The sequence below is a fragment of the Myotis daubentonii genome, chromosome 9, assembly GCF_963259705.1.
Source record: "Myotis daubentonii chromosome 9, mMyoDau2.1, whole genome shotgun sequence".
NCBI classification, from domain to species: Eukaryota; Metazoa; Chordata; class Mammalia; order Chiroptera; family Vespertilionidae; genus Myotis; species Myotis daubentonii.
This window is the reverse complement of record NC_081848.1, coordinates 55,246,502-55,261,126: the sequence shown is the minus strand read 5'-3', so window position 1 is coordinate 55,261,126 and position 14,625 is coordinate 55,246,502. Positions and strand designations below refer to the sequence as shown.

The 14,625-nt window shown below is 44.2% G+C and overlaps 1 protein-coding gene across 1 annotated transcript in view; it reads left to right on the top strand.

The window, feature by feature from the left end:
- Positions 1 to 3,993: 3,993 nt before the first annotated feature.
- The window catches only part of PIK3C2A (phosphatidylinositol-4-phosphate 3-kinase catalytic subunit type 2 alpha), a 105,924-nt gene continuing 95,292 nt past the window's right edge, over positions 3,994 to 14,625 (top strand). Inside the window, exon 1 of the mRNA XM_059709029.1 lies at positions 3,994 to 4,130. The gene's annotated coding sequence lies outside the window, so the exon portion shown is untranslated. The remainder of the gene's footprint in view (positions 4,131 to 14,625) is intronic.

Genomic DNA, 14,625 nt, shown 5'->3' with positions numbered 1-14,625 from the left:
GAGAGTTCAGATTCTTGATACCTGGCAGTTTAAAAGCTGCTCTTTTGGGAACTGAAGAAACATGAAACCCTCTTTCTTCTCCTCCTCCTCCTCCTCCTCCTCCTCCTCCTCCTCCTCCTCCTCCTCCTCCTCCTCCTCCTTCTTCTTCTTCTTCTTCTTCTTCTTCTTCTTCTTCTTCCTCTCCTTTCCTCCTCCTTCTTCTTTTTGCTTATAAACAATAAAAATTTATTTTTCACATTCCTAGAGGCAGGAAATCTGATGAGTGCCAGCATGGTTGGGCGAGGGTCCTCTTACAGATCTAGTGTTAGGGGCAGAATAGAATAGCTACAATTATAAGAAATATGAACCGTGCTCTGTTAACCGTGATTTTTCTGTTCTGATTAGAAAAAGCATATTCTAACCTGGCCGAGTTGTATGCCCTGGGACATGGGAGCTAACATTGGAATGCAGTCCAATCTCCTTTCCCGAAACTGCCTACCATTATGGAAAGATTTACAACCTCGTGGCTGAAACAATCTAGTCCCAGAGGCACCCCCAGCATGTCCTTTGCAATCCCCAGCCCCTATGGCCTATAATCTGGTGGGGTTGGGGGTGGGGGTAGAGCAGAGGTGCCTGCCTTCTGCAACCTTCCCAGCCTGCATTGCCTATAACCTATAAAGATTATACCGTGCCTACTTTCCCATGCCTGTAATTCTTACTTTCCCAAGTAATCTTTGTCCTTCTATCCAATATAAGCAACTGGCTTATGGGGAGGGACAGAGCAGATTTTTGTGGATGACCTGCGGCTTTCCCACACTGCCAGCATTATTGGAATAAATGCTCATATATGATTCAATCCTGTCTCTGCTTAATTGGCTCAAGCAGTGACAGGCAGCCCAGACCCCTTGGTTGTCTGATTACATCATCTGGCGACTCTGATGGGACACAAGTGGGGAGTCCTCTTGCTGCCTGGACTGGGGTTCCCCGGAGCTGAGGCATGGACTCTTTAACCACTGCCAGGAATTTTCCTGTTTCAAGTCCCAGCCACAGCTTCAGCAATCTCTGTCATCTCACCTAAAACCTAAGTTGAGAGTTCTGTAACTCTGTAAAGGGGGAAGTCAGTTGTCAGTTACCACCCTCCACCCCACTCCACCCCCAGTCTGGTGAGCCTGATCAGCTCCTGGTTGCAAGCAGCCTCTCAAGGTCCTTGCCTTGGCCCCACACCTGAGCCTGATCTGCTTAGAGTTGAGACAACACTGTCTGGCTGTGCACGGTAAGGTCTGGCTGTGCATGGTAAGCCACAAATGGTTGTGTGTCTGTTGTGTGCACTTGTAAATATTGTACATTAGGGTGTTTTTTTTGCCTGGTGTAACTTTGCCTATAATATGCTTAAATTGTTCAAGGATGGGTGCTGGTGACTCACTCCAAAAAGACACTCCATTGGAATGGATCTTGTGGTGTTGGGTATTTGGCTGAAACAATCTAATCCCAGAGGCACCCACCCTCTGCGACCCCACCCACACACTGCATTGCCTGTAACCTGTAACCATTATACCTTGCCCATTTTCCCATGCCTGCAATTCTTACTTTCCCATGTAATCTTTGCTTTTCTACCCATAAAAGCAGCTGGCTTATAGGGAGGGGCAGAACAGATTTTTGTGGATGACCTGCTGCTCTCCCACACTGTCGGCATTATTGGAATAAATGCTCATATATGATTCAACCCATCTCTGCTTAATTGGCTCAAGCAGTGACAGGCAGCTCAGACCCCTTGGTTTCTGGTTATACTGGGACATAGCCTTGTATCCTCACATGGTAGAAGATCTTCCTCTTCTTATTGGGACTCTTCTGATTGATCAGAGCCTACTAAGCACTGACCATTCAAGAACCATCTATAATAATAAAAGTGCAATATGTTAATTAGACCAGACGTCCTTCCGGACGACCTTCTGGATGAAACCACGGCTAGGAGGGAAGCCAGTGCCATCAGCCGGGGGAAGGAAGGCCTGCTCTTGCATGAACTTCATGCATCAGGCCTCTAGTCTATACTAATAATAGAGGAATATGCAAATTGGTCAGGATGCCTTCACGCAACCACCGAACAGCAGGCTGCCTGGGGCAACCAGGCCGGCAGGGGGGGCAGTGAAGGGCAACCAGGATGGCACAGGGGGGTAATGAGGGGCGACCAGGCTGGCCGGGGGGGGGGGGGGCAGTTGTGGGTGACCAGGCAGGCAGGGAGGCAGTTGTGGGCAACCAGGTCAGCAGGGGGGCAGTGAGGGGCAAGCAGGCCAGTGGGGGGGGGGCAGTGAGGGGCTACCAGGCTGGAAGGGGGACAGTTAGAGACCAGGCAGTTGGACATCCCCCAAAGGATCCTGGATTGGAGAGGGTGCAGGCTGGGCTAAGGCCGCCCCCCCCCCCCGCACAAATTTCATGCACTGAGCTTCTAGTAAGAAAATAATGAAGGTGGAACTGCAACAAGGAACTCATTCAAGCAAGAGTCCTCTGCTGTTGGAGCCCAGGGAAAATATTTCTCCTAAGAAAAATTTAAGAAAAATACAAGTAAGTCAAAGTTAATCTTCCCCCAAGATACAGTGTTCTCTCAAAGCCTCTTCCTTCTTTTCTGAAGGTACACTCTGTTCTGGAGCAGAGCTAGGATACCAGCCCCAAGATAAATGGGGTTTCCCCTCTCCTTTTAATCTTATGAAAGAACTGCCAATTCTCGAAATTCCTCCTTTGATGATAAGATAAAGTAGAACAATGCTGTGAAACTAAGGGAATTCCTAAGGGACATTCTTCTAGGGTGTGTAAAGCCTGATTGGAAGTATGTGTGACTGGAGGGGGTTGGAAAGTTAGGAATAGGAAGGGTGGTTGGACTAGAGTTGGTAGCCAGTTGCTTCTAAACTTTTCACAGAATAACAACTCTATCCAGTCTCATCTCCTGGGAGGTGTAGGCACATTTATTACAGCAATTAGACAACTTCATCCACTTCAAATCCTCAAATCCTCCCGACACCCCCCCCCCCCGAGCCCCCCTCAAAAAAGAAAAAAATATTACATTTCTCTCCCATTATGTGTTGGAGATACGCTTCTACTTACAGACTTCTCACAAATTCAGGGGGGGGAAAAGTATTTTTAATCAGAATTGCAGCTCAAATCACTGTACCACATTCGATTGTGAGTACCTGGAAGGAGCCAACCCCCTTCTCTTGCTGTTTAAGGGAAATCTCTTGTAAAATGCTACGGATTGGAGTTAGTACTCAATTTGAATCGTGTTCCCAGCCTCATCATCTGTAAATGTGGATAATTTTCCTACCTGCTTGACATGGTTATGTAATTTTTTTTTAATCTAACATTTGAGGACAAACCGCTTTAGACGCATGCTCTCATTCAGCGACCATGAGAAAGGTATTATGGAGATTGTATGTGAAGATAGTTTGTGTCGTAGAAAAGAAACGACTGGCTGGGGCTTCCTGGGCTTTTTACCGGGCTGTTGTGAGGGTTAAATGAGCGCTTCTGGAGGCGCTTTCTACAGCCACCTGATGGGTCCCTAACCTCACACCCCACAGCACCGCTCCGCCGGGAGGAAGCGGTAAATGCTGGCCGGAGTGAAGGGTTTTTGTATCTCGTCTGTTCCTTCCAGTCTTCCAATCACAAACGAATCTCAGCGCGGCCTGGGGCGGAGACCGCGAATCTGGGAGCCGCAGCCCGGACGGGGGCGAGCGCGGAGTTCCCGAGAGGCCACGGAAACGTCGGAGCACGTCAGCGGTTGGCGGGGCTTTGGAGGCCCGGCCGGAGTCCACGGAGGCCCCACTCCCCTCGTCTGGGGCTCAGGTGCGAGGCGCCCAGCGCTCGCTCGACATTCCCGGGTGGAAAGCCAGACCCTGGCACCCACCATCCCAGCTGGCACCTCGCAGGACGCGCCCAAGCCCCGCCCGGCTGCCTCAGGTAGGCCGTCCGACCAGCCAATCCGCAAGCAGCCTGGGTGCGGAAGGCGGTGCTTCCCAGACCGGAAGTGACGTTTATGCTTGGCTGGCCGCGGAGTCCGCCGAAGCTTTCCGCGGCGGCTGAGGCAGCTGAGCGGAAAATGGCTCGGACTGTGGCGGCGGCTGCGGCTCGGGTTGTGGTGGAAACGGAGGCTCAGGCAGCGTGAGGTGAGGAGCGGCGGGTGCGGCGGAGGCTGGTCCCAGGAACCCAGCTCCGCAAGGGCGGCGAGGGACCCCGGGGATTCCGGGATGGAAGGGTCCCTGCCGCGGCCGCCAATCCCGCGGGTGCCCGCCTCTGACCCTCCATCCCGTCCTCTTGGCGCTGCCCCAGCCCGACTCACCTCCCTCCGGGCCTGGCTTCCACCCAGGCCATTGCCGACTCCCCCGCCGGAGGTGCGAGGGGCCTGCGCCCCTACCAGGCCCTCTGACCGGGAACTGGGGCGGGGGGCTGGGAGTTCGTTCAGCCCCGAAGGGGGAGGAAAGGCCACCCCCTTGTCCCTGGGGACCGGGCTGGCGTCTCTCTGGCCGGTGGTTTTCTTGACGAAACGTGAAGTGGTTGGGTCTGGCGAGTGTGTCTTCCCCTTCTCGCTTTACATTCCCTTCCCTCACCCCCTTTTCACCTTGTTGTCCCTCCCACCTCGGGCTTTGGGGGCTAATGATCCTTTTTTTCATCCCACTTCCCCGCGGTTGCCTTTTTTTTTTTTTTTTGCCGCGAATCCACTTGCTTGGGGGAAGACTGTTTATTTCAGTGTGTATCGAGCGCATCGTCTTTCTGGGAGGGCGGTCAGATGAACTTCCTGAGTGGCGGAGGAACAATAAATAATTGAAGAGAAAAGCAGCCCGTACTTATTTTGCTCACTTTTAAGTGGTCTGGCTCCAAGGACGAGCTTCTCGAGCTGCGGAATTCTTTTCGGGAGCGGGGAGCAGAGTTTGAGAGGGAAACGAGGAAGGAGAAACGCGAAGTGAGGAGGGGAGTCTGGCGATAAAGGACGTGGAAGACTCTAGCAGTTCTTTCCCTGTACGTCTCCTGGTAGAAGTTGAGGTTGTAATTATATTTTTATTTTTAACCGTGGGTGTTGAGTGTAAGGAAAGAGGCCTCCTTTCTCTTTGAACACGATTACCTATTAAAGAGATAGCCTGAAATCTTTCCAGGTGGTGGCAGGCAGTTGGGAAGATTTTTTTTTTTTTAACTTATTGGACGCATCGAAGCCATAGGTGAGAAGAGATTCAGACAAAAGAAAGCTATTGGGAGAGCGGCGAAGGCCGTTGAAAGGGGGGAAGACCGCACGCCAGGAGGCCCGGGGACACCGGTTCCAGGACAGACTTTGTACCTTTGCCTCCTTGGCTGGTGGCCGAGCCTCCCGAGGAGCCTGAGCAGCGCTGCCGTGGTTGGGGTGGGCGCCCCTGTTCCCGGTGGCAGATCAGACCGAAGCGCCTTAGTTGAGGTCATCGAGTACCGACTGAAAGGTGTGAGGACTGAATGAAAATAGAAATTTTATGATTTAGCTCAAACTTCATTCAGAAGTGATTTTTTTTATGTCGGTGCAAAGCCGCATACAGAGCTTCCACAAGTTATTTTTGCCTAGATTAACAGATTCTAAAGCAATTTTCTTTTTTTCTGATGAAAATCTCGGTTGCTATTTGTTTGCATGTGGCTAGCCGTTTTTTTTGGCAAGCACTATATTTTAATGTTTTCACCTGTAAGTTTCACAGTTTGTGTGGGTTTTTTTTTTTTTCTGTTTTATAGAATACGGAAGTTGGCATGCTTGCATTTAGGAATTTTAGAAACTATTATGTAATTAGCTGAATATTAACATGTGATTGTTTCTCCTTCAGCCATGAATGGTTCCAAAATTTTCAATTAAGTGAAGATGGCTGCATCAGTTCCCATATCTAGGAATCTTTCTTTCATCTTGCACAATATTCTTACTTAGTAAGCTCATTCAGTAAGCGAACTTATCCCTAATGAGGGTGTTGGATTTCCCAAGAGCTCAGACTTCTTATCAGAGCATCAGACCAAACTTTTCATTTGCCATATTCTAAAAAGAATTTAAGGCAGGTAAATGATAAAGGTGAATGTATTAGTGCTGTGCATTTATATAGTACATGATTTGATTTGTTAGTTGCACCTCAGTAGGGCTAAAACTTTACTCTCTGAAAGTTCTTATTGTTTTCACGGGCCCAGTAAGGGTGCCTGGCACTCCAGTGGTTCCAGGGATAGAAAAATGAATGAGACAGTGCTTGTTCTCAAGTTCTCTAGTTTATCTGGGGGAGACTAACACACAAATTATAACACTTTGGTTTTAAGGACAGTAGTAGATCCAAGTAGTACTAAAAAGGATGTGATCACCTGACTGGGAGATGGAGAGGGAATGAGTGCATTCTTTGTAAGCGTACATTTTACACATACAACACATTTCACTTCAGACTACCCACATTTCAAACACTCAATAGGTGCACATGGTTAGTAGCTACCATATTGGACAGTGCAGATCTAAAGTATAAAAATTCTGCTTTTCTATCTTAGATTCCTGCTTGAAAAGGAAAATGTGAAAGTCATTTCTAATTTCTAATCGTTTTTATAGTATTCATCCATGATGCTCTTTTTATTGGAATTATGGTCATATTTGGAAATGATATAGCTGTGGAGTGTCTTTCAGGTTGTTCATAGGGTTATGGTTGGAACTAGAAGAAACTGTTGACCTTATCTCTGTGGTGGAGTCACATTTTTGATGTCTTTATTTTGTGCCTTTATATTTTGTATCTATTCTTTACAACATGTGATGGATCCAAAGCACAATGGGAGAGTACACATGGACATTTTAGGCAGCTAAGCAGATTTATGTAATTTAAAATGACCTTTTAGCCCAGCTAGTGTGTCGCAGTGGTTGAGCCATGAACCAGGAGGTCACTGGGTTTGATTCCCAATCAAGGCCCATTCCTAGATTGCAGGCTCCATCCCCAGTAGGGGGCTTAAAGGAGACAGCTAATAGATGTTTCTCTCTCATGGATGTTTCTATCTCTCTATCCCTCTCCCTTCATCTCTCTCTAAAGTCAATTAAAAAACACCCACATATTTTTTAAAAAACCAAACTACCTTCTATATGTCTTAAAATTTTAAGTTCAGCTATTTGTTTATAAAAGGGAGTGGGATTTTTAAACATTCTTGATTTTAATTGATTTGAAGGTTTAGCAACAAGTATTTATCTTTTAACCTTGAGAATGCATTTACGTAAGATACTATATAATTAGCATCCTTACTCTTAAGTATATGTCTTTGTTAGTATTATAGTACAACAGTTCAAATTTATGTGAATAATGTACAATGTTGATATACATAATTTGCTAATCATTGAGTTTGGTTTAAAAAAAACACAAAACACCAGAGCCTTGTGTTAAACAAGTGCCTATGACTAACAGTGATAAAGTAAATAATACCTTTGTATTTGTATTGATTGCTGATTATAACTTAGCTGATGCTTTTCACCTTCACAGACTTTATTTTCTGTGAGTAAACAAGGCAAATCTTTTTTTACAATTATTTTTCATTTTTATTGATTTCAGAGAGGAAAAGAGAGGGAGATAGAAACGTCGATGATGAGAGAGAATCATTAATTGGCTGTCTCCTGCACACCCCCTATTGGGGATCGAGCCTGCAACCTGGGCAGTGCTCTGACCAGGAGTTGAACCATGACCTCCTGGTTCATAGGTCGACACTCAACCACTGAGCTACACCGGCTGGGCTTTTTTCTCATTTTCTTAAAGAGGAAAATGAGGCCCAGTGAGATTGTGACTGTTTAGCATAATACATTAGAGGCACTGTTTGAACATTGTCTTACAATGCTAAGCCTAGTATTTTTTCAATGCATCTCTTCATATAGTACTTCATTGTTTAGATGCATAGCACTTACCAGATTTTGGAATATGTACTACTATAAAATAATGGGTACTTCCTACCTTTTGAGAGTTTATATTCCACTTAGGAAAAGACCAACTACAAGTAGTTATAAAAACTTGTTAATGGGAAATAAAAGCTGTAAAGAGATAGTATAGGTACTTTTTAAAAAGATGAGAGTTAACGAGGCAAGATTTTTGAATAAAGAACTTAGATCTTTTTTTAAAATATATTTTTATTGATTTCAGAGAGGAAGGGAGAGAGATAAAAACATCAATGATGAGCCCTAACCAGTTTGGCTCAGTGAATAGAGCATCGGCCTGCAGACTGAAGGGTCCTAGGTTTGATTCCGGTCAAGGGTGTGTACCTTGGTTGTGGGCATGTCCCCAGTGGGGGGTGTGCAGGAGGCAGCTGATCAATGTTTCTCTCTCATCGATGTTTCTAACTATCTCTCTCCCTTCCTATCTGTAAAAATATCAATAAAATATGTTTTTAAGAGAAACATAAATGATGGGAGAAAATCATTGATTAGCTGCCTTGAGCCTGCAATCCAGGCATGTGCCCTGACCAGGAATGGAACTGTGACCCCCTGATTTTTAGGTTGTGGCTCAACCACTGAGCCATGCTTGCTCTGGCAAGAATTTAGGTCCTACAGGGTTGGTGTAGGAAAAGGTGATGAGGTGTCAAGGACAGAGTTATTTCAGTGCACAGAGAACAATTTTGGGGGAAATTTAGATAAGAGAAAATAAATAAGGAAAGGTTTGCAAGCTTTATTTGAAAAGATAAGGATAGGACATAGGTGAGGTAAGAGATGAGAATAAATAGACATCTGCTATAAAGAATTTAGAGGCCAATGGCAAAATTTTATATTATCTGGATGATTAGGGAAATCTTAGCACAGGCTATGAACTCGTGGCTTGAGTAGTATGGAAGACATGGTTAAGAGGACTGAAGGAGAGCAGAGTAATGCTTGTTCTCATTGTGAAACGAGTAGGGATTTGATAAGGAATTTGATTATGAGAAAGGAATAGCAGAGTTAAGAAAATTGGTTTATATTTTGCAGTACTGAAGCAGGCTCTTTTAAAAAAAGTGGTTTTCCTATAAAAACAGAAATTGGCAGTTTGCCTTCAGAAAATAACAGAAGAAGCAGGAAGAGATTAAGTATTGTTATAGTTCTGTGCCGGGGTCCAACCCCAGCGGGTCCAGGGGTTCCCCAAAGGTGTGGACGGAGTCGGCGAAGAAGGAATGTCACGGAGACAGCGTTCAGTTGATCAGCAGCCTAGCCAGGATCTCCAGCCCAGATCTCCAGAGAGGTTCTGTTTCGGATCTCCAGCGAGGTTCTGTAGCCATGTTCCCTCGCTAGGTTCTCCAGCCAGGTTCTGTCCAGGCTCTCCAGTCAGGTTCAGTGTCCAGGTTCCAGTCAGGTTCTCCTGCCAATCTCTGTAGTCAGGTTCAGTCCAGGATCCCTTGCCATGTTCTCCCGCTAGGCTCTGTCTCTAGGCTCCGAGGCCAGTCCCGGTCCAGGATCCTCTGGCATGCTCTCGCCAGCGAAGTTCTTCTGTCTCTAGGCTCCGTGTAGGTTCTGTCTTCTGAATTCTGTCTCCTGAGTTCTGAGTGTTTCTGTCTTGTTACAACTGTATTTATACCAGTTGATTCAATCCTATCAATCTCTATTACAAAGGTTAGGGCGTTTCTTATCTCCATTCCAGGGAGAAAAGATTATGTAGTTTAAGCATGATTGTTCGTAGTTAAAGGGATTAATTACCCGCCTGGCACTTAGTTGAGGGGTTTTATTCCCTCCCTAACTTCAGGGGAAAATCCCTACCTGGGGATTCAACCTTTCTCGGAGAGGTGACTTTGGTTAAAACACAGCGCCAAGAAGGTGAGCAAACATATTAAGAAAAGTATGCCATATATGCCAGGTCCCTTGAAACAGCAAGGATGGACCGGCTCCCGGCAAATTCCCCCTTTTTTATTTTTTAAAAGCAAGCATTAAAAAGAAAAACCTGAAATGCTCTCTTGTATCCATTTTAAGAGTAGGATTGGCGCTTTCTGCTATTACCTGAGTCCTGATCTATCACCCCAGGGAGAGCTTGCCAATCCTGCACTTTCCCGGGGTGGAAAGGCTGCAGTGGGGTTAAGGATAAGGCTCCTTGGGCCTACCTTCTCCCATGCCTCTACATTTACCTTTCCGGCACCTTTCCTTCCTCAGAAAAGCATGGACGTATTTCTTGTATAAAATGTTCTGTCTGACTGGGAGTAACCTTAATTCCTCTGCTAATAAGCATATATGTTAAAAGATCAATACGGAGTCTTTTTTCTTTAGACTCAGTATGGCACATCTTCTTAATCTAAAGATCAATACAGAGTCTTCTTTCTTTGGACTCAGTATGGCACATCTTCTCAATCTAAGAATCAATACAGAGTCTTCTTTCTTTGGACTCAGTATGGCACATCTTCTCAATCTAAGTTCTGTACTATCCACCTTCTTACCCTACTTATCCTCTATAGGGGGGTCTGTAGCACCCTGGTGGAGTCCTATCCGTCCCGAGTGTGGGGGTTCTCAATGGGGGAGGGGGGCTTACCTAGGGGAATCCTGTTCCAGGGGTTCCCAAAGGTGTGGACGGAGTCGGCGAAGACTATCCACCCTTTTCCTATGGTGGAGTCCTATCCGTCCCGAGTGCGGGGCGCTTACCTAGGGGTCCCTGTTCGGGCGCCATATGCCGTGGTCCAGCCCCAGCAGGTCCAGGGGTTCCCCAAAGGTGTGGACGGAGTCGGCGAAGAAGGAATGTCACGGAGACAGCGTTCAGTTGATCAGCAGCCTAGCCAGGATCTCCAGCCCAGATCTCCAGAGAGGTTCTGTTTCGGATCTCCAGCGAGGTTCTGTAGCCATGTTCCCTCGCTAGGTTCTCCAGCCAGGTTCTGTCCAGGCTCTCCAGTCAGGTTCAGTGTCCAGGTTCCAGTCAGGTTCTCCTGCCAATCTCTGTAGTCAGGTTCAGTCCAGGATCCCTTGCCATGTTCTCCCGCTAGGCTCTGTCTCTAGGCTCCGAGGCCAGTCCCGGTCCAGGATCCTCTGGCATGCTCTCGCCAGCGAAGTTCTTCTGTCTCTAGGCTCCGTGTAGGTTCTGTCTTCTGAATTCTGTCTCCTGAGTTCTGAGTGTTTCTGTCTTGTTACAACTGTATTTATACCAGTTGATTCAATCCTATCAATCTCTATTACAAAGGTTAGGGCGTTTCTTATCTCCATTCCAGGGAGAAAAGATTATGTAGTTTAAGCATGATTGTTCGTAGTTAAAGGGATTAATTACCCGCCTGGCACTTAGTTGAGGGGTTTTATTCCCTCCCTAACTTCAGGGGAAAATCCCTACCTGGGGATTCAACCTTTCTCGGAGAGGTGACTTTGGTTAAAACACAGCGCCAAGAAGGTGAGCAAACATATTAAGAAAAGTATGCCATATATGCCAGGTCCCTTGAAACAGCAAGGATGGACCGGCTCCCGGCAGTTCTGCTGTGGAATGAGAGGAAAAAGCAAAGACAAAAATCCTTTCAAGATAAAACGGTGCAGAAGATGAAACAATAGAAATCAGTGCAGGTACTTACCTTCTGGTGAGGTAGGGGGAAAAACATGGATGTTGATGGGAGAGATAGGTAGACTTAGGAAAATACCTGTCTAATTAGGGGACAGTAAAACACTTTTTAAAATGTTCTATTTGAAGTTTTGGCAATTATGTGAAGCCTGTATTTTCCCCCCAAGATAAGCACTAAAGGAGATCTAATTCTATCAACAAAACCATATTGCTATGAGTTGCCATAGCCACATTGATCTATTAAGTTACTTTATATGTGTTTCTAATGTAATTTATAACTGTTCTGACTCCTCTTTTTAGTTTAGTGTGTTCATTTTTGTTTTAGATCACAGTGCTGAGTTGGGAAAAGGTGCTCTTTGGCTCCGGGTTTCATAGCCTGTTTTTATTTGACTAAACCTCATGATGACACTTATCAGACTGGAATTCTGCCTGTATTGCAGTGCATGACATGAAAACATAACTGTTTACATTTTTAAAAAATCATTTATTGAGATATAATTTACGTATAATAAAATTCATCCATTCTAGGTGTACAGCTCTATACATTGTGATAAATAGCAACATTGTGTAACTACTACCACCACAATTAAGATATTGGATATTTCCATTACTCCAAAAAGTGTCCTTATGACTCTTTGTAATCAGTCCCTTCCACTCACCCTCCAGTCTCTGGCAACAAGTAATTTTTGTTCTTGTTATTCCTATAATTTTGCTTTTCCGCAATGTCATATAAATTGGCATCATACAGTATACATACAGCCTTTTGACTCTTCAGCCTTCTTTCACTTAGCATAATAATTTTGAGATTCAATAGCTGTCTTAAAAAATTAAATAAATTTTTAGAACAGTTTTAGATAACAGAAAAATTAAAATAGTACAGCGATCTGGTTTCCCCTATTTTTTTTATGTTTGTAAACTATTGATGTTTGCTAATTGTCAAAGATATGATTCTAGAATTAAGTTTTTTGAAGATGGAAAATTGTGTGAAGGTTTCTGTCAAGATGACTTTTTTAAATTCTGTAACATAAAATTTGTTATTTTAACCATTTTTTTTAAAGGTATTGATTTGAGAGAAAGAGAGGAAGGGAGACAGAGAAACGTCAGTTTTTGTTGTTCCATTTTTTTATGCATTCATTGGTTGATTGTTGTATATACCCTAACCAGGGATCAAACCCACAACCTTGGCATGTTGGGACAACGCTCTAACCAACTGACCTCTCTGGTCAGGTTTTAACCATTTTTAAGTGTACTATTCAGTGACATTAATTATATTTATGCAACTTTCACCACTGTCTATTTCCAAAAAATTTTCACCGCACACAGAAACTCTGTAACCATTTAGCTGTAACTACCCATTCCCCCTTTTTCCAGCTCTTAGTAACTGCTAATGTACTGTCTCTATGAATTTACCCGTTCTAGGTATTTCATATAGGTAGAATCATGAAATGTTTGTCCTTTTGTGTCTGGCTTATTTAACTTTGTATAATGTTTTTGTACATGTTGTACATGTTTCAAAATGTTATTCTCTCTCTTTTTTTTAAATCCTCACTTGGCTTTTTTTAAATTGACTTTCAAAGAGAGAGAGAAAAAACATTCATGTGAGAGAGAAGCATTGATCAGTTACCTCTCATATGCGCCCCAACTGGGGATCAATCTTGTAACGTAGGTATGAGCCCTGACCAGGAATTGAACCTGCAACCTTTTGGTGTATGGGATGATGCTCCAACCAACTGAGCCACCTGGCCAGGGCAGAACTTTATTTCTTTTAATGGTCAAATAAATATTCCATTGTATGTAATATACCACATTTTGTATATCCTTTTCTTGATGATACTTGGGTTGTAGGCACCTTTTAGCTATTGTGAATAATGCTGTTGTTCATTTGTGTACAGGTATATAATACCTGTTTTTTTTGTTGTTTTTGATTTTTTTATGAGTTTATTTGAGTTAAATTGATGACATATGCTGGGGAGCAAGATCTCAAATGCTCTCTATAAGTCCCTGTTTTTTAATTCTTTTGGGTGTATATTTAGGAGCGGTCATATGGTAATTCTGTTTAATTTTTTGAGGAAACGTAAAAGTGTTTTCCAAAATGACTACCATTTTACATTCCCATCAGCAAAGTATGATGTTCAAATTTCTCTACATCCTTGTCAACACTTGTCATTTTCTTTTTTCTTTTTTTTAATATATTTTATTGATTTTTTACAGAGAGGAAGGGAGAGAGATAGAGAGTTAGAAACATCGATGAGAGAGAAACATCGATCAGCTGCCTCCTGCACATCTCCCACTGGGGATATGCCCGCAACCCAGGTACATGCCCTTGACCGGAATCGAACCTGGGACCCTTCAGTCCGCAGGCCGACGCTCTATCCACTGAGCTAAACCGGTTTCGGCATTTTCTTTTTTTTTTAAATTAAATCTTTATTGTTCAGATTATTACATTTGTTCCTCTTTTTTCCCCCCATAACTCCCCTCCTCCCAATTCCCGCCCCACCCTCCACCCTACTCCCCTCCCACTGTCCTCATCCATAGGTGCACGATATTTGTCCAGTCTCTTCCCGCATCTCCCACACCCCTTTCCCCCTCAAGAATAGTCCATTCCCTTTCTATGTCCCTGATTCTATTATGATCACCAGATTATTTGTTCACTTGATTCTTAGATTCACTTGTTGATAGATGCATGTTTGTTGTTCATAATTTGTATCTTTACCTTTTTCTTCTTCTTCCTCTTCTTAAAGGATACCTTTCAGCATTTCATGTAATACTGGTTTGGTGGTGATAAACTCCTTTAGCCTTTCCTCATCTGTGAAGCTCTTTATCTGACCTTCAGTTCTGAATGATAGCTTTGCTGGATAAAGTAATCTTGGTTGTAGGTTCTTGGTATTCATCACTTTGAATATTTCTTGCCATTCCCTTCTGGCCTGCAAAGTTTCTGTTGAGAAATCAGCTGATAGTCGTATGGGTATTCCCTTGTAGGTAACTGACATTTTTTTCTTGCTGCTTTTAAGATTCTCTCTTTGTCTTTTGTTCTTGGCATTTTAATTATGATGTGTCTTGGTGTGGTCCTCTTTGGATTCCTTTTGTTTGGGGTTCTCTGCACTTCCTGGACCTGTAAGTCTATTTCTTCACCAGGTGGGGGAAGTTTTCTGTCATTATTTTCGGATTCTTTTTTCATTTT